The sequence below is a fragment of the Schistocerca americana genome, chromosome 4, assembly GCF_021461395.2.
Source record: "Schistocerca americana isolate TAMUIC-IGC-003095 chromosome 4, iqSchAmer2.1, whole genome shotgun sequence".
In the NCBI taxonomy this organism is placed as follows: Eukaryota; Metazoa; Arthropoda; class Insecta; order Orthoptera; family Acrididae; genus Schistocerca; species Schistocerca americana.
The window spans coordinates 654,362,977-654,383,552 of record NC_060122.1 but is presented as its reverse complement, the minus strand read 5'-3'; positions in this window follow the sequence as shown (position 1 = coordinate 654,383,552).

The following is a 20,576-nucleotide window of genomic DNA, read 5'->3' as shown; positions in this document are numbered from 1 at the left end:
TTCTCATTTCCTGGTCCACATTCTCTCACTACTTTTTCCTGTTTATTTTCCTACTATCAAATTCCAGTCCTTCATCAGAATTCAACTTTCGTCTCCCTTAACTACCTGAATAATTTCTGTCATTTCATTACAATTTCTTTCAATCGCCTCATAATCTGCATAAATAGTTGGCATTTAAACATTCGCTGTAGTGGTGGGTGCATGCTTCATGTGTGCCTTCGTTACGATAATGAGGTCAGGATACTGCTCAAAGAAGCATTAACTGCTCCTATTTTTTCTCTCCATTGTTGGTCCAACTGTTACATTAACTGTATTTAGTTTGTTATTTATTACACTGTACTCATTTGACCGGAAGTTTTGTTCTTTCTGCCACAGCAATTCACTAATTGCCACTAATCTAACTTCTACTTATCCATTTTCCATTGTAAACTCTGCAGCTTACCTTTCCAAATAAGAAATGTAATTTTTCACACCCCAACCCGTAGAGTGCCCGTTTTGTTTTTCTTGACGACGGCGTCATCCTGAGTAGATCCTGCTGGAGTTACGAATTAGGTACTATTTTCATCCTGAATATTTTACCCAAGGTGATAGTATCATCATCAATAAGCGATACCGTAGAGATTCATGCCATCAGGAAAATTGAGGGCGTAGTTGCCTTTTGCTTTCGGCCATTTTAATATAAGCACAAAAAAGCAAAACTGGCTAATGGTACAAGGCCAGATCGGTCAGTCATCAGGATCGTCGATTCTGCAACTGCTGTAAACTTCTCCGCAGATATCCCTCCATTGTTGTTGCATCTACGGTAAACCTGTCTGCATCGGTGAGGCACACAAACCACTACATATCGGGGAGGTCCATGGTCACGGTTGTAATGCAGTTCAGTTGACACATACGTTGTCAGAAAAACCAGGAAATATTTACCGACTGAAAGTTTTATACCCGTTGCTGTAAAAGCGTTTTCCACTGCATTATATATATTTTTTTGTGCTTCGGGTGATGTATTTAAGGACTTTGATCTCAATGGAAAACACATAATGGGCGATGGTTATATTGATACAATTGCAAGCGCCATAATTACTTTTTCGGAGCGTGGTTACACGCTCCAAAGTAGTGACGTTCCTAAAATTTCGGTTTAATTCTACCCAAAAACAATTATCCTGTAGTTCTAAGCACTTATATAGCGAGTTTCGCCAGTTACTTCAAAATTGGTTCAAATGGCTCTGAGCATTATGGGACTTAACATCTTAGGTCATCAGTCCCCTAGAACTTAGAACTACTAAAACCTAACTCACCTAAGGAAATCATACACATCCATGCCCGAGGCAGGATTCGAGCCTGCGAGTGTAGCAGTCCCGCGGTTCCGGACTGCAGCCCCTAGAACCGCACGGCCACCGCGGCCGGCTCGTCAGTTACTGAAATCATATTAAAGTTACATTGTATCCTGGTATCCTTATTGAGATCGTGACTTGTAAAATATTTTTAGGTGGCATGAATTGATTCCCACCCACTAGGAAGTCATCAGGCTGAAAGTTTCGAAAAGAGGACTTTTGGTACCGAATAGCTCCGTGTTAACTGTTAATATGGTGACAGAAACCGTACTGTCTCATAAACAGTGATGATCCAGCACCACTTACACTGCCGTTACCAACTACCCCTCACGGCTGAATTAAACACAGACGTCAAGATGCTTCTGTTGTAGCAGGCATAAATGGTCATCTACTCGCTTCTCTCCTCCATCTCGAATAGGGAAGATCCAAAAGTGTTTGTAATTGTGGTACAAGTTGGACAGTGAAAGAGAGAATCTCAGTGAATCACAGGATACATTCTTAAGGTGCGGAGACGGGTCTCATGAGCGCTCTGGTCTGCCGGACTCAAGTGCCAGGTGAGGTGAAAGTGCGACCAGTCAGCCTCGCTTCCACTGCTTCCGAGGTGACGGGTATGCTGTATTTTATTAAGTACACTATGTGATCAAAAGTATCCGGACACCCCCCAAAACATAAATTATTCATACTAGGTACATTGTGCTGCCACTCACTAGCAGGTACTCCGTATTAGCGACTTCAGTAATCATTAGACATCGTGAGAGAGCACAATGAGGTGCTCCGCGGAACTCACGGACATCGAACCTGGTCAGGCGATTGGGTGTCAATTGTGGCATACGTCTGTACGCGAGATTTCGACACACTTAAACATCCCTAAGTCCACTGCTTCCAATGTGATAGTGAGGTGGAAACGTGAAGGGACATGTACAGCTCAAAAGCATACGGGCCGACCTCGTCTGTCGACTGACACAGCCTGCCGACAGCTGAAGAGGATCGTAATGTGTAATAGGCAGACATCTATCCAGACCATCACACAGGAATTCCAAACTGCATCAGGATCCACTGCAAGTACTATGACAGGTGGGAGACGAGAAAACTTGCATTTCATGGTCGAGTGGCACGCTGGCAAATGCCGAACGACGCCTCACTTGATGTAAGGAGCGTAAACATTGGACGATTGAACAGTGGAAAAACGTTGTGTGGAGTGACGAATCACGGTGCACTATGTGTCGATCCGATATCAGGGTGTGGGTATGGCGAGTGCCCGGTGAACATCATCTGCCAGCGTTTGAAGTGCCAACAGTAAAATTCGGAGGCGGTGGTGTTATGGTGTGGTCGTGTTTTTCATGGAGGGGACTTGCACGCCTTGTTGATTTGCGTGGCACTACCACAGCACAGGCCTACACTGATGTGTTAAGGACCTTCTTGCTTTTCACTGTTGAGCAAATCGACGATGGCGATTGCATCTTTCAACATGATCGAGCACCTGTTCGTAATGCACGGCCTGTGGGGGAGTGGTTACCTGACAATGACATCCATGTAATTGGCTGGTCTGCACAGAGTCCTGACCTGAATCCTATAGAGCACCTTTGGAATATTTTGGAACGCCAACTCCGTCCAGGCTTCACCGACCGACATCGATACCTCCCCTTAGTTCCCCACCCTGTGTAGAATGGGCTGCCATTCCCCAAGAAACCTTCCAGTACCTGATTGAATGTTTGCTTGCGAGAGTATAAGCTGTCATCAAAGCTAAGGATGGTCCAACACCATATTGAAATCCACCATTACTGTAGTAGGCCGCCAGGAACTTGTAAGTCATTTTCAGCCAGGTGACCGGATACTCGTGATCATATAGTGTATATATTATGTTCTATTTTGGAAACTGTGTGAATGTTTGTGTAGAACTACCTCAGTATCCGACTATGCCCGAGTGTCTATTAATTCCAGTCTTCTATTAGTCCGTCTCCTTCTTCCTTCACTCTCTTCCAAAGCCTCCTTCACTCCATCTTGGGCCATCTCCTCCAACCCCTTTGCCTATTCACCTCTTCCACATCCACTCTTTTTCCATCTCCTCCTGCCTTTCTCCCTGTCCATCTTGTCCTAACCATCTCTCTCTCCATGTCCTCCTCCCTCCTTTCTCTGTCCACGTGCCCTTTGCCCCTCTATCCATCTGTTGTTTCCCTCTCTGTCGGTTGCCTTCTTCGCTTCAATTTCCGTTTCCTCATCCACCTCTCTTTGTCATTATTCTCCTCCCACTGACTCTGTCCATCTCCTCCTCATCCCTTTCTCTTTCTCCTCGGATCCTCATCTTCCTCATCCCTTGGTCAGTTACCTCCGCCCCCTCTCTCTGTACACCCCCTCCTCCATTGTTTCTTCTTCCCCCTATATCCATCCATCTCCTTCTCTTTCCCTTCTCTGTCCATCTCCTCCTCACCCCTCTTTCTCTTCATTTTCTCTTCCCATCACTCTGTTCATCTTCTCCTCCCACCACCTGTACCAATATCCTCATATTTTCTCTCTGCCTGTCCATTTCCTCCTTCCCCCTTCTCTCTCCAAGTTATAATCCTCACTCTAATGGGAATTTATTTCCACATCGTAACAAATAATTATACCAAATTTAACTTAAATCGTTCCAGGGGCTAGGATGAGCCAAACATAAGTCAACCCCGAGTAACACTAGTCAAGTATATATTTAACACACGTTAGTCGTATCTGAACACGTTTATTTAACCTGTACCCATAGCGAATTTCGCCCTGATGTTTCATTTTGACGCAGCTCAATATTTATGACATTGTATCTATTGAGCTTAAAGTCCGATATTGGTGTCTATTTCTAGATACATTCCGCGGCATATTTGAATAGTATTTTAGAAACGTGTTGCAAGTAAAATTAGTAACAAAGAAGTAATAAATTAAAACGTAGTACATGACGCCGCAGTTTTTCATTAATCTTAATATTTGACGTTATATCTCTTGAACTAATGATATATATTTCTAGGTGCATTCAGCGACATATGTAGATGCTGCCTGCGAAATGTGTTACGAATGGAGCAGCTAGTAAACAAGTAATTAATTTAAACGTCATACATGATGCCACAGTTTTTCACGCCTCTCAGTGGTTATGACGTCATATCTCCTGAACTATTGAATGTATAGTGATATAATTTTGCTGGTACATTCAGTGGTATAAGCGAACATTCTATATGAGCACACTGAAGATGTGCCGACGAAACAGTTAGTAGTAAAGAAGTGATAAATTAAAACGTCATCCTACATACAACAGTTTTACTACATGAACAGCGGAAGCGTAGTAAGCAATAAATATTTTTCCCTTCATCATTTTGTGGGAGATAATAACGAGAAGAAGTTTCATAGGCATTTGAAAATATGTGTAAAGGGTGTTGTAAGTCACTAAGTGCTCTCGTTCTAAAGCACTGGATTTAAAGTAAGGATACTCATGAGTCATGGGCAACACCGCTTTTTCATCTCCACCCCTTTCATTGATAGGTGGTTGTTACCCCCACAACTGACAGACACTGAGTGGCATATGCACCAGGTTTGGTTGAAATTGGTCAAGATGTTTAGGAGAAGATCTGGAAAATATGTATGTATGTATATCCATTTTTATAATATGTATGGATTTATTTATTCGAAATTATAACTACTTTGGAAGCTTAGACTATTATTTTCTGATCTTTGTACGTGTGTTCTTTCTCTGAGATATATTTTTTTTCTGCTCTTGCTAATTAGGGCTGTAATTTCTTCACTGAGTTTAACAATAACGGGCAAGCAAGGATAACTGCCATTATGTGTTTTCTCGGAATACAGTGATCACCTTGCCCGTTATGGCTAATCATTTAATAGCGCGTCGAACACGTAAAAGAACGTTTGATCGTAATGACTTCTATTCCGAAATTCGTGGATGCAGGCATGTGTTACGACAGGTCTGCATGTATGTTACTCTGTTGGTTAGAGCTTCAAGTAAGACCTTCGAGACGACTTATTTTGCTGCTGCTGATATTCCAGATATATTTAAGTCGTGTCAGACGAACTACAGACCTACGGTGTGCATTGGAAATAATAGGAATGCTTAGTGAAAGATAACAGTATCTTCCTCCTCTTGTGATACGCGCATGGGAAACATTATGCACAGTGTTGAATGCATCAGCCACGAATGCAATTTTCTGGTCAGGAACTGCAACTGGTAACAAACACGTTTATACGAGCCCCCGTATGAATTAAGAGTCGTATATGGTGACGTAGCAAAACTTTATCGAAACTAACTTCGGCAGCGGTAGCGGTAGTTAAATAGTTCTGCCATTTGTAAGAAAAGATCACCCATATCTTTCTTCAATGCAAGTTTCATTTTCCCATAGAGCAGACAAATCAAAGACGTCCACTATTTTGATGAAGCACGCACGTTCACCACCTTTTGTCATACTAATTGCTTCACGCAGTTAGCCACGCATTAGTCATTAAGTATAGTATTACTGACAATAGTACTTGAGCGCAAGCAGAGACTCGCAACAATCATAACATTTGTTTTAGTTCAGTACCCCATCCGAATTTGCGTATCTTGATAGGTCGCTTCAGTTCCCAAGTCGCGGTGTCAACTGAGAATTTGCCATTAACATGTTCGACATGTCCCTAATCACTATGAATATTTCGAAAAAACTATATGTAACACACCAGTTCGTACATCCAAAACTGATATGCAAAATCTGCAGCAGCCACACATACACACGATTTCAGCCAGCCATTCACATTCATACAACAAGACCTGAATATGACAGATCACTTGAACATAGAACACGGAATGTATTATGTAGAGGAATTAGAAATTTTGGTTGACGATAAAAATCTGTTAATAGTATGGTCAGTGGAATATCCAAAGAACTCTGAAATATTTTTAGGTGTTTTCAGGAAGAATATTAAAGAACTGATACATCATATTATTAGTGCACACCTGAGATTATAGATCTGCAAACAAAGAGATCATGTGCTATATATCTATATATTCTCCCTACAAATGCACAGTCTTTCATATATCCTTGTTTCTTTGTAAATATTTTTCAGCTCAAGATATTTGCTATACGCTAAAAAGCTACAGGAGTTCAATTGGAAATTTACATACCATCTGAAGTGAACTCAGTTTTTTTTCCACTCTTAGAAAATGCAAAGTCTCGTTCTGAAACAACGTACAAGTAAACGAGCGTATAAATGTTTGTAACTAGGGGCACATGAAAATGAGACTAAATTTTCAGATTTCGTCATGTTCACCAAAATGAAACAACAGTGAAATCGTAAAGCATAAAATCGTTCTCATCACGAAAAATAACCGTAGCTTCAGAAGGCAGTCACAGGCTTGCGAACAGACATTGTATAATTGGTAACGTGAATTCTCTCACTGCCTCTTAAAAATGTTCTTTACATTTCGCGCCGCGTCAGATTCCCCCTACGACATGTTCGCGTGTTGACGCCCAGGGTAAGATAGTCGTAGCACAATATAAGCCAACAAGGGCAAAAGGGGAACTATTACATGGATATTAGTGCTTAACGAAAACTTTAACTGCGTGATTTGCTCTTTCTATGTTGAAAATAAAATAGAAAAACTGTGACAGAGTTTTTGTTATGATATAATGACAAATGTTTCATACATATGTACACTGGCTGTAGACTTGGTGCCGCTGTGCGATTATCCCGGCGATGATAAGAGGTGTTTGCTGATTATTTCGATGTATACAACTAAAATTGCTGAGTATGGATGAAATACCATAATAAGTGTTTTTTGGTGCCTGGGGTTTTAAGATGAATTGTTGCTTCATATTCCTACATGATTTCTCGACGACTGACCCAGTCCTCTCCTTCAGGTGCGGGGAATCGTGACATATATGCTTACTGGCTACACTCTAACACTCAGGTTGGAGTCTAGGCAGCAAGTACATCTAAGACATTTCGTAGCACCACAAGAAGAATGGGATGGCGGTCAAAACAAAAGCCGAGAAAAACTGAGAGGCGAGGCGGCAGCAGGTGTCGCAGTGACCGTGGGCTGAGCCTGGTGCTGATTGCAGGTGTTGTTATTGTTGTTGTTGCAGCGACCATGTGCCTGACGGTGGCGGTGCTGGCGTGCGCCAGCTGCGGGGTCATCGCCTCCCTTCTGCTGTTCTACGGCCTGTACACGGTGAGCGGCATTTCCTTGTTTTCTTTTTCTATTTTTATTATCAGTCTTCTGACTGATTTGGTGCAGCCAATCACAACTTACTCTCCTATGCAAACCTGTTTGCCTCAAACAGGTAACTACATTCAAAGTTCTCTATGTTTATTTATTTATTTGTGCATTTATTTCACCTGCAACGATTAGAACGCTCCCACCCTCTCTTGCTAGACGTCCTTGGTGATTCAAACCAACTATTTGTGTAGTACATGAGCAGTGTATATGTATAAGTTTTTCAGAACGCCATATATATATGGCGGTCTGAGAAACTTGTAAGGCTGTTGCAGTATGTTCTACTGAGAAATAAATGTTAAGAAGAAAATCGATACCTTGTGCTGATTCCGAGTTACCTAGAATTGAAGTTAGCCAACCAGGCTATTGTGCACGCATATTCAACTGGTCGCCGCCACATACAATCAGGGTCAATTGCTCCCATAGCGTAGATGACAGCTCACGAGAGGGCTGAGCCTTTGACTCCGGTTCTCATGTCCAAATTTTGTATCGCTCCCTTGTTCGCTTTTGGACACCAAATAATGAATATGTTTGGCAATTCTTTAGATGGATACAATACTGCAAGTCAGCATAAAGGCAGTGTTCCAGGAAAAGCGTAGTACAAAATCGGAAGCGTTCATGTATCGAATTTATTATGAAAGTATTGGATACGTATAAGGCATAAAAAATCATGATGGAATTACGAAGATTCTTTCATAACACGAGTACCAAAATAATACGACTGAATTTCCTAAATGGAAATTGGGATTAAGGTACTCATTGTTCTGCTGTGTTACTACATTATTAGTACTTTTCCAACCTCCGTTCTTCATTATTACCTCAAAAATTTTCTTCGGCTTTGATTTTGTTACGGTTTTAAGTTCTTGCAGTGACATTGTTGACTTCTCTTCTTGCGTCGCTCTTTGCAGCTCACATACGGCGTCATATTGCTTTCCGCAGCGATAAACACGCCTTGCAAGCATTCCACAAAGTCTTTCCACGGGGTTCAGATCTGGGCTGCATACAGGGCAGGGAAACACACTGATATCCTTATCTGCAAACCACTTTTCGGTTCTAGCGGAACCATATACAGATGGATTATTTTCTTCAAACATTCCACTTTCGTCCCATAGGTCCTCATACATTCTAAACAATTCTGTTTCTAGCATCTCACTTTACATAGTGTCCATTCTATTGTTCAGCCACACGATCTGTGATTTACCTTTACTGCGAAGGCTGCCAAAGTCATCACTTCCACCACCAAAATACCTCCAGCACGCCATATCGAAATCCATCATTTCCATCTAAACTTCTCTTCATTGAAGATCAGTTTGTCCCATTCCGACGTACATGTCATACGTTTTTCAACAAACTCCAGTCTAGTTGGTGTATATGACTGATAATAGTTACTTGTTGAACAGGGAGAAAACCGCTGTAATAGCACGACGGTGCTATGATAACAGATATGGTTTTAATCTTTCTTTAATCTAGAGTGATTTGAGATAAAACTTAGATTACAGGGCATTATCTTCCACAGCCTCATTGCTGAAATGGAGAAGGAGATGGGTAAAGAATTAGTATTGTGGCGTATCATCGTATTTGGTCGAAAAGAACGCTAAGAGAGAACGCAGTATGGGGTCTACGATTGGACCACAGGACAAGACAGCTTGCGCTGAGTCACGAGAGAGCCGCCACTGGAGCAGCTAGCTGCCTGATCACTGGATGGAGACCACGGCCACCCCCACAGAAACGTCAGCTGCCCTGTTGCTCTGTCATCATGGTCGCAGCCAGAGACGTCGCTGACAGTGGCATTTGAGTGACGCTATACTCAGGACCCACTTTGTGCTGTCAACAATGCAGGAAATCTGTTACTTCACATCAGTGGAAAGTGAACACCCCCAGGGAGCTGTTCCTGATGTACTGTGGCTGAGGGCCAGAATAAAGATGCTTGATAGGTTCCCGGGAATCACGCCGGATAGTATTGCAGAAACAGCACAGTATTTCAGCGAGACAACTGCCCGACATCTTCAGGTGCTACTGTTGCGTCGCTGAGAAGCTCGCCAATTTATACGCTGGCTTACTAGAACAGCGCAGGCGCCAGCGGGGCATAACGTCATCGAAGACGAATCGTAGACAGCGTCCGATGCCAGAGCCCTCTGCTGGAGAAACGGGTCGTGGTCTGCGGAAGCGCGCCGCGACGCGGGAAAATGCGGCCGGCAGTGACGGACCCGTTCGCGTTCCCACATACTGGGACTCTATCATCAAAGAGGCGGTCGAAATAAGTATAAGCAGTGACCCAATGAACAGAGACACGGGGTTTCACCTGAGCAACGCCTGGGAGCCAGCCTTGGCGGCACTAAGGAATCGTCAGCCACAGATCAGCAACCTCACCGAGTGAACACAGATGCGAAGCCTTAGCGCAGATGCTTAAATCGAGCGCCAACACCTCGCGAGCGCGAACGGGGTCCGTCGCTCCCGGCCGCATTTTCCCGCGCCGCGGCGCGCTTCCGCAGGCCGCGACTCGTTTCTCCAGCAGAGGGCTCTGGTATTCGACGTTGTCTACGATTCTTCTTCGATGACGTTATGCCCCGCAGGCGCCTGCGCTGTTCTACAAAGCCAGCATATAAATTGGCGAGCTTCTCAGTGACGCAACAGTGGCACCTGAAGATGTCGGGCAGTTGTCTCGCTGAAATATTGTGTGGTTTCTACAATATTATCCGTCGTGATTCCCGGGAACCTATCAAGCAGATGCAGCGCCGGGAAAGCCTCAAACAGCACAGAATAAAGATGTTAACTGAACAAATAAACTGTCGTCCAAAAGGTCTCATTTCACTCCCCATGGGTGACAATCAATGGTGCCATGTAACACTGGTATCAGATCACTGATGTCGCCTTCTTAGAGCAATGTATGAACATACAGCCTATGGTGTGGTGAGCCCAAAGAAGTGTGACTGTATTTTGGTTGTGGAGAAAAGGTTTGATGGTTGTGCATTTTGTTAAGTAGATTTTATTTTAAGTAGACAAATAGTGGATTTGTCCAGTTTTAGAGGTAACGAAATTCGCAATTGGTTTGTACTCGTTAGATGTGCACAGTGTCACCCTGAGAGCCTCTCAGCGCCATGTACAGAATCAGTTCAGGTAAAATGTTATACATGTAATTGATGGGGGCATACGGCTTGGATATGCCAGGAATCGAAACGGCTCATGATTAGACGTAAGAATTAAGTTCCCGTATTTTGACTTCTCGTCTTTTGAGTGTTGGTTCTCAAAATGAGTGTTGTGAAGGACAAAGCTTCGACAGAACCAGAGATGCAATGTGTGTCAGAGGTGGAAGCAGTATGCATATTGTTAGATAAGGTAGCACAATTAACAGCGGACAATACAGAACTGCACGGGTTGGTAGAATTGCTATCGTCCCAACAGGGTGTAGGTTTGTCAGTCATAATTTTTATTGTTCCTTTTCCTCGTAAGAAACTGAGGATGTGCAGGCCTTTGTGGGAGACCTTGGAAATCTGGTTCAGGTGGAATGTCGGTCTGATCAGGAATTATTGAGTTTGTAAAACTGAGACAAATATGGGGAGCTAAAACTTACATAGGATATATAGAAGCCCTTAAGGGTACCACAAAATTCTAAGAATTTAAGGAAGTGTTAATTTTGAGATATATGAAACGAAGTAGTACCAGACCCAATAGGGAACAAATGAGGGTGCAAGTAAGAGAAATACGGAAACTATGGAACAGTTTGCGGATAGGGTAAAGAAAATTAATGGCTGTACATATGAACGAGGGAGAATTCTGCTGCCAATGAAATTATTTTACAAGATTCTGAGCAGAGGGCGCTCGATGCTTTTTTTGGAAGGGTTTCATGCAGAAATGTCAGGACGTGTGTATACAGCGGATCTGACCGATTTGCACACAGCAGTGCAGCTAACCATAGAATGGGAGAAGATCGATTTGTCGACTGGAATGCAGGATAAATATGTAGTATTTGCAGCTAATATAAAATATTTCATGTATGGGCGAGCGGGGCATGGAAAGAGGTAGATCACCAGCTTCAGAGTGGTGTCAATAAAGTAGGGGGAAGTAACAGTTTTAGAAGTAGAGGATCAGGGAAGAATATGGTGTTAAACACCAACTGTAACCCCAGATCCACCTATGGTAACTCCCTATAAGATTTTGCGATAACAGGAATAGTAGGCAAAATTGGTTGCAAGGTGTTATTGGACACAGGAGCGCATGTGTCGCTCGCCAGTAGTGACCTGTTGAAATGTAAGGAACGGGACCTACCATGATACAGATTGTGTGGGATGAAGGATAAAGATATCACACCATTAGGATTGGCGGACTCGGACTTTTGCCTTGATTTGGTTCAATTTAAATAATGTGCAGAGATTGTGCCACATGTGAGTGAGGGCTAAGACAGGATTCTGCGATTACATTTCACATATCAGCGTTTTGCCGTAATCGAACTTTGACAACATAGGGTGAAACTTGACAGAAAAGTGTTTCAGGTAGGTGAAGTTACTACCAGTGTAGGGGTATCTCGGAAGATGAAGTGATTAAACTGTCCACGATCGCACTCAGACTTTATTCACATGATTGTGTACCTTGGGAAATCACTTTGGGTCAGTGCTGTGTCTACCTTGCCAGTAGGAATTTTGTGAATGGTGGAACCGTTACAAGAGAATGAAGTGTTAGATCAGGTGGGTTTCTTACGTAAAAGAGGTACTGTACACTTACAAGAAATGAAGGGTGTTTCTACAGATAATTACAGCGCAAAAAACATAGAATTAACGAAGGGGTTGTTACGTGTCAATACAGATATCGTGGAGGAAGAAGAATGGGACACAAAGTTTGTCAGTCACAGACAATAGCTAGACAGCATTGAAACTGCATTACGAGTAAAGGTGAAGCACTTAGAGGGCAGCAATACGGAACACATGTAAAAATTACTATTGGAATTTACCGATTTATTTTTTCCAAAAGGGCCAGTGCAGATTCACGTCTTACACAACACCCCATACCAGCAGGAAATTAATCACAAATCTGTGGCAAACTGTAGAGAATATCTAGGTAGTTGCAACCAATTTTGCAGGAATTTATCTATAAACAGCTGAAAGATGGAATAATTGAAGTGTATTGTGGGCAAAAGTAGCTGCCGCGCCAAAAAATTCAACCGACAGAACACAGAAATATGGGTTTTATTGTGATTATAGACATCTAAATGCGAAAACCGTAACGGACGCCTGCCATTTGCCAGACATCACAGACACCTTTGACCATTTAGGGCAATGTAGACATTTTACAACGATGGATTTGAGGAATGGTTATCACCAGGTAGAGATAGCAAGACAGGATCGACACCCAGGGGACACTAACAATTCAGGAGGATGCCATTTGGATTAAAAATGCACTTACAACATTTCAGAGGTAGTTGTACGGCTTTCTCAGAGGTTTAAAACCATGACAAGGCTTAGTTTATTTTGGTGACATAATCGTCAATGGGAGTTATATGAAACAACACATGCAGCGATCAAGGGAATTATTTCTAACGTTAAAAAGCAGCGAAGTTAACACTGAGTGCAGAAAAGTGTAATTTTGTGAAGAAAGAGGTAGCATAAGTAGGTCATAACATAAGTAAAGAGTGGGTTAAGACAAACCCAAGATCAATTGGAGCTGTACGTAAATGTCCTGTACCAGAATTGAGTTATTATCATTCATGAGAGTCACGAAACATTACCAGAGGTTCGTAAAATGATATGCGGATTTTACCAGACAGTTGACACAGTTGTTGAAAAAGGGTGTTAAATTTATGTGGCCATAAGAGTACCAACATGTTTTTAGGAGCTAAAAGAAGAAGATACTGGTTTTTCTGGATTCTAATAGAGCTTTTGTTTTATCATGTGATACATCTAACCATGGATTTGGCTGTGTGATGTCACAAGAGGTAGAAGGCGTAGGACATTCAGTAGCTTACACATCAAGACAACTATATTCTGCAGAAAGAAATTATTCCACAATGGAGAAAGTGATGTTAAACCTTATTTATGGAATCACATATTTCAGATGTTCTCTGTACAGTGAAAAGCGTAGAATAATAATAGGCCATGCAGCATCAAAATGATTGTTGAGGTCACTGCATCCTTCCAGTAGGTTGACGAGATGGGCAATAAGACTAAGTGAATTGGTTTTGAAGTCGTGCATAAACATGGGAAGAACCACGGAAATGTGGATGGCTTAAGTGAAAATGTAGCGGTATTAATTATTGGCGTAACGAGCATAAGGAATGGCAAGCTGCACAGAGGGCAGATGATGAATGTAAGTAGTAATTTAAGCAGTCACAGTTTTGTATGTATGGTGGGTTGCTATGTAGAGAAACCAAGTTGGTACTGCAGGTAGTGGTAGTAGCAAAGCTAAAGATTAGAGTACTATATGAAGCTCATGATCGAATTAGCGGGTCATGGAGGTGACAGATCTATATGGAATAATAGGCAGACAGACGTACCAAGTATGTGCGAAATTGCATACAGTGCACACAGAAAGCGGATTTATGTCGAACAATAACACAATTGCGGAGATTACCTGAAGCATTAACACAATTCGAATATCTGGGAATTGATATTTAGGTTCGCTCAGTAGAACGACTTAAGGGAATAGGTATGTACTCAAACAGTCACAGATTACTTTTTACGATACGTGGAAATGGTAGCATACCAAATCAGCAGGCTATAACAGTGGAACAAGCACTTTGAGTAATTGGATGCTGAAGGTTGGAGTGCCTGAAACAATAGTGACTGACCAGAGAGCGAACTTCATGTCAGATCTATTCAAAGAATTGTGTAAGTTATTGAACGTGAAGAAGTTAAGGACTAGATCTCTCCATCCACAAGGCACAGCCACAACTGAAAGACAAACAGGAAGATTCTTGGACACTACGTTGGCTCACCTCACATTCAACTGGGATGTCTATTTCAAGTATGTCGTCCCCATCTACAACTCAAAACATTATGCGAATAGAGTATTATCGCCTTATGAAGTAGTATATAGTCGTTATATGCCATCAGCGTTTAACATATTAAAAACGAAGAAAGGGAAGAGCGGAGAATCTCTTAAGGCATTTGCCTATTTGGAATAGAGTTTAGAGGGCAAACATACGAGCTCTGGGGAGACAGGAATAAGCACTGGGCCATACGTAAAAATACCATACCACAAGGTTGGTTAAAGGGTCCTGTCAACTTCGTATACACTAGAGAGAAGTACAAAGAGGTCTTTTACAAAGCCTCAGAGGCCTACCAAGTGTTTAGAGTCTACTTCACCAAATAATGCGAAGATTCAATTGCTGACTAAAACGACAATTGTGCATGTAGGGCAGTTGAAATCCTTTCATGGGAGTCCGGAAGTTATTCTAGAAATAGGAAATGAGGACCGGAAGGGGAGAATGAGGAGAAAGGTGCCGGAAGATAAACGAGAAGCTATGAGTGGAAAGGTAACGAGGAACTCGTATGGATTAAGGCCTGGTAGGCAGTCATTCAATACGTTTTGTAGCTTGAGGATAGATTGAATGTAATTAGTATAAGCAGCTGTGGAGCAGCAATTAATTAAAATGAGGAAAATAATAGGAATTCCTGCCCATGGGTGAGGCGCAGCGAAGGCGAGATGATGCTGTTCGTAGTGGGACTACTGATCTTGGTTGGGGTGGAAGCGTTATTGTATCTGCCCGTGAAAGGGGGAGCACTGTTCGACAAGCAAGGAGACGTAGTGATCATCAGTCCTCGCTGGGTAATTCCGGTGATCTTGAACGCATCTGACATGCTTAATGAGGTGGGGAGATTGGGACGACATTCGAAAAATTCCGTCAGCGAACGGAAAGACATAGAATACCTAATGGAAATGGAGGGATATGTGAGAGAATACGTGGCGCGTACGAGTAATTAAGGAATGAGATAACCCAGGTACTGCTGTTTATTCCACATTGCGAAGGAAGAGAGATTGGATCGACGCTGGAGGTCGGCTTATGAAAACAATATTTGAAACTGCTGATGCGGAAGACGTTCAAACAGTGAATGACACCTTACAAGAGGTTCAGAGGCGGCAAAAGGGAAAAAAGCAGTGCTTGACTGGCATACTACACAGACTGAAAGCTTAGACGAGCAAGTATAGTGTAACACATGACTACTACGACAACTGACTGGAGAAGTGATATGGTATACCAAAGCTTCAGAAGAGGCAGTTATTATCAGGGAACCACTTAAGTAGAAACCTTAGATAGGGAACTGCTGAAGTAATATGGTATACCAAAGGTTCAGGAGAGGCAGTTAGTCAGCAGATCAGGGAACCACAAACCGAAGTACTGAAGTAGAAACCTTAGATACGGAAGTAGTAGTGGAAAAATGATTGCAGTCCTGTCAAGTGGAGGATGCTGAGGAAATTTGTAACAGGAAAAACGTTGTGACTTTTATCAGTTGCAAAAGACTAGGGAAGATAAGTAGAAATTGGGGAAGCAAATTTACAAAAATGCTACCAAAGGGAAATCACAGTCTGTCCGAAAATGTTAGTAACAGAGGGACAGAATCCCTGCACAGTGAAATTGCTAATGGGATAAAAGGAGGTAATTCAACGCAGGAAATAAGTATTTGAGGCAGAATTGTACTTTCAGCAGGTCGAGGTGCATTGGTTGTCCTCTGAGAAGATGGTAGTAGAGGCTAGTTGTTTCGAGCAGGAGAAGGTTACGTCAGCAAAGAGGCTAGAGATAAACAGGAGTGGTTATGTATTAAATGGAGCAGCTTGTGAGATAATGAAGCCTACTTTCGATCTGCCCGCTGCTATTTAGGGATAACTGACGTGTAATTTAGGAATAACTGTCGTGTATATTGTTCAGCCTCGTTTGCTCTGGTCAGAGGCGCCCATTGAAGCGCTGTCTGCCGCAAATCTAACCACCTTAAATCAAACTCTAGGGCCGGAGTTAATACAATCTATAAGCATGCTTCTGAAGGAGCAGGAGGGACGAGTCTCCCTGGAAACCTTAATGTAGCATATAAAATTATATCTGGAAAAACAGTACCGGGGAGACACAACATTGACTACTGCTATACCAATCACTGCAGCGGCATTTCTTCTGGTGAGCATTGACCTTGTCCTGGTACATAGAAGACGAAGCACAAGACTGAGTTCAGACTAAACCATCGTTAAGGTTCCAGTGGCCTGGATATCCCGAGCACAAAATTATTAGAAGTAAAATGAACGCACAAGTTGGTAGTATTAAGGACAATTGATTCATTTTAGCTTGTAAGTTTGGAATAGAGAGCTAGACGTCAATGTGCAAGCAGCCTAGTAATGAAATAAGTCTACGGCGCTTGAGCTAAGGAACAGGGTAAGGGATCCTGAAAGATGTGTAAGATTATGTCATACGGATAAGGAAATCAATTGTTATAATAATTCTTAAGAGGCGAAACAAGGCCAGAAGGGCTGGTCACCAGGAACTACAGTAAAGCATAACCTAATTTGTTCGACCTGAGGGGCCCGGTCTTGATAAAAAGGAGGGCAATGTAGCATACTAACTGTATTCAGTGAAAAATAACGCAAAAGTGGAAGTGAGATGTAGCAGATCCAACTGCAGGCTTCAAGAGCGTTACGCATTGCGAAGCAAAACATGGCCAACAGGCATTGGAATGCAGAGCCAGCTTGGTGTGGTACAGCAGCAACCGATACTGCAATACACTAGTAGAATGACGGAAGCCTTTTTTTCACTTGCCACCACAGAAATGTTTAGAGTAAGTGTCTTTACGCCCTACAAGAACGGTGTCTGGAGCGTATAAGTACCCAGACAATTTTGTGCTATAATATTCTAGTCTGAGTATCACAGCCTGCACCACGAATCTGTGACGCCCAGAGCGACATCCTGTAATGCGGAAGACCGTCCAGCCCTTCGTCACATGAGAACCACCACAGAAGCAAAGAATCGCCTGCTCATTGGAGGGAGGTCACTACCGCCCCCGCGTATAAGACAGCTGTGCGGCCACGTTGTCGTCATGGTCGCAGCTGGAGATCTCGCTGAGAGTGGGAATTGAGTACGCCATCCTCAGCCCCAGACTTCGCATTGTCAGCAATGCCAGACGTCTATTTATTCGAGTGAGAGGCTACTGGTCACCCCCAAATAAGCTGTTCCTGATGTAGTACGACTGATGGCCGGAATAAGGGAGTTCATTAAACAAATCTACTGTCGCCTTTATGACCCATATCACTCTTCATGGGTGAAAATACATGGTGTCATCTAACAGTATTCTGAAAAGATACAGCCCAGGTGCTGGACACATCCGAAAGGTTATTTCAGCTATGGACTGTTTGTCTTTTTTTCCTATAGCGTCTCACCTTAAACAATTTGATTCTCTCCTTTTCCTTTTTCTCGCAGTCCTATAACTCTCTGTCGTAGATTTCTCTGTTCCAGATGTTCGGTCTCAGAAATTTTTTTCTGATTTTAAGACTTACAACAGCAACGGTAGCGGTAGATTTCCTTTACCGATGAATGTCATTTTGCCTGTGCAAGTCTGCTTCATATATTCTCCTTGCTTCCTCTGTAATGTGTTATTTTGCTCCCGAGGTAGCAGAGTCCATTCACTTTGGCTACTACTTGGTGCCAAAGTCTGTTTATTGTTAACTTCTGCTATGCCTGAACACATTTGTCTTTCCTTCGTTTACTCAGTAGCCACATTATGTTCTCATAAGACAGTTCATTACATTCAACATGGCCTGTAATTCTTCACTGCAGACAAAAATTTCATGAGCAAGTCATAGCATTTGTAAGACGCCTTGACTTAAACCGGCTTGTTTGGTACGTGATTCAGTCTGGATTTTACCGGAAGGAGAATTCTGCTTTCATAAAGATCTCACTCTGGATGCGAAGTTCACTCCTGTTCAAGTCTCACACCAGAGAGCAAACATATAGGTCGGGCAGAATCTAGCACCCAAGATTTAGAAGCCTTCAGTTCTTGAAAACTGCTATCAGAGCGACTTTGAAACTACCCTTTATCTTCCTAGTGATTCTGTCAAACAGCAGGTTCTTCAGAAACTTCCTGAGCCAATCAAAAGTGCCAACTCGTGATCAGCCAGTAATGAGAAAATATTGGGGCTTCTAAGCACTTCTTGGCTAAATTCAGAGAAAAAATGTCTTTGTGGAAATTTCCGTGCAAGGAAGGAGAGGGAAGGAGGGAGAAAAAGAGGTGTGTGCGTGCATGTCAGTGTGTGTGTGTGTGTGTGTGTGTGTGTGTGTGTATGTGTGTGAGTGAGAGAGAGAGAGAGAGAGAGAGAGAGAGAGAGAGAGAGAGAGAGAGAGAGAGAGACAGACAGACAGACGAGAGAGAAACAGAGGCAGAGAGACAGAGAGAGAGGGGGGAGGGGAGGGAACTGTTTCATCAGCTGAGATGGCATCAGGGCTTCAGGATTTTGCGGTTTTCCGGAAGACATACAATTCCAATGTTCATTGAGTCCCATACGCCCACAAACACCTCAAGTTCGGGTCACCACCACGAAACGCCTCTACCTTCACATGAAAGATCAGTTTTGGCGCTGCAAGAGTTGCGTCTCACGAAAAGCTATTCAAAGCCACTCCCTTCTGGGTCTTTACTTCGACGGAGAAACTACCTAGTAATGAGCGTCGCGGCGCCATTTCGTCTCGAACTTTCAATACGAGAACCACTCTCCTATTTATACTGGGATGCCCAATCCTACAGTTGGAGAGTGCGTTTCTCGTGTCACCTGCCACTAGGCGGCAGCAGACGCCTACCATCGGAATCATCATTGTCCGTTTCCGAACCACCTCACATCACAGTGTTGGAGATCGAAAGAAAATGCACATTCCTTTGGTCTAACTTTACAAAGACCCCCTGGCCAAGGTTCGCCCGAGCCCAGCCCATGAGAAAAGCGACTGTTTCGTTACCAGTTGGAAACTTTTTCCTTTCCTAACGATTTATGAAGATTGCTAATGCTTTTCAATTAGAATAAAAATAAGATCTTTAACGGGCAGTTAAATGAAAAGAGACAAATGGAAAAATAGGGAAACCGTTTACTATTTCAAAAGTAATCATCACAACTCGTACTCATCGCTCTGTGAGGCAAGACGGAGAATGGAAAAAGTGTTTCCACTTGTCTAATCGACCATTATTGGGCCTAGGAATGCACCTCTTTGTCAAAGAGAATGTACCCAGATGTAGCCAAGATCGTTTCGAGTATGCTTACATATCGTACATACAGTCCTTAACTCCTCCCATGCGATTTCCATGTTTTCGGAGCCCTGAAGAAAGGAATTCACGGCCGTACATTTGCTTCAGACGAAGAGGGTTATGCCTGGATACAATCATGTTTCCGTAGAGAACACTAAACATTTTTACACGAAGTCTTTGTCCACCTTGTGTCACAGTCGGTTTTCTGTGTTAAAAGTTATGCGATTACTTTTCAAATAATCAGCAGTTTACCTTCTTGTTTCCAATTGTCTCGTTTTCATCTGACTGCCGCTTATATGCAGTTATCTTTCTTACTTATTGAATTTCATATTTGTTTGTATGGCTAGAGGGATGAAAACTGGTATCATATGAAACAAATGAGCCAGAGAACTGGCAGAAGTATTTCATCAACACAGAAGCTATGAAAAATTAGACAAAACTAATGTTTGTTTGTATGGCTAGAGGGATGAAAACTGGTATCATATGAAACAAATGAGCCAGAGAACTGGCAGAAGTATTTCATCAACCCAGAACCTATGAAAAATTAGACAAAACTAATGTAGCATCAACAAGTGGTGTTACTACATAATGTCATCAATGTAGTCAATGTAAAATTCCTCCAACATGGTAAATGGTATCTGATTGGGTTGGGAGTGCTGGCCCACATCATCACTAACTTTTATTTACAAGATTGCCAAGAGATTCTTACATTTTTCACCACCATGTTCATTCTCTGTTTACCCATGGATCTGATGTGGATACCAAATGTGCATTAGAGTATTAACGAAACTAAAAGAGAGTGCGCGGGTACATACTCATCATTCATTGCGCATC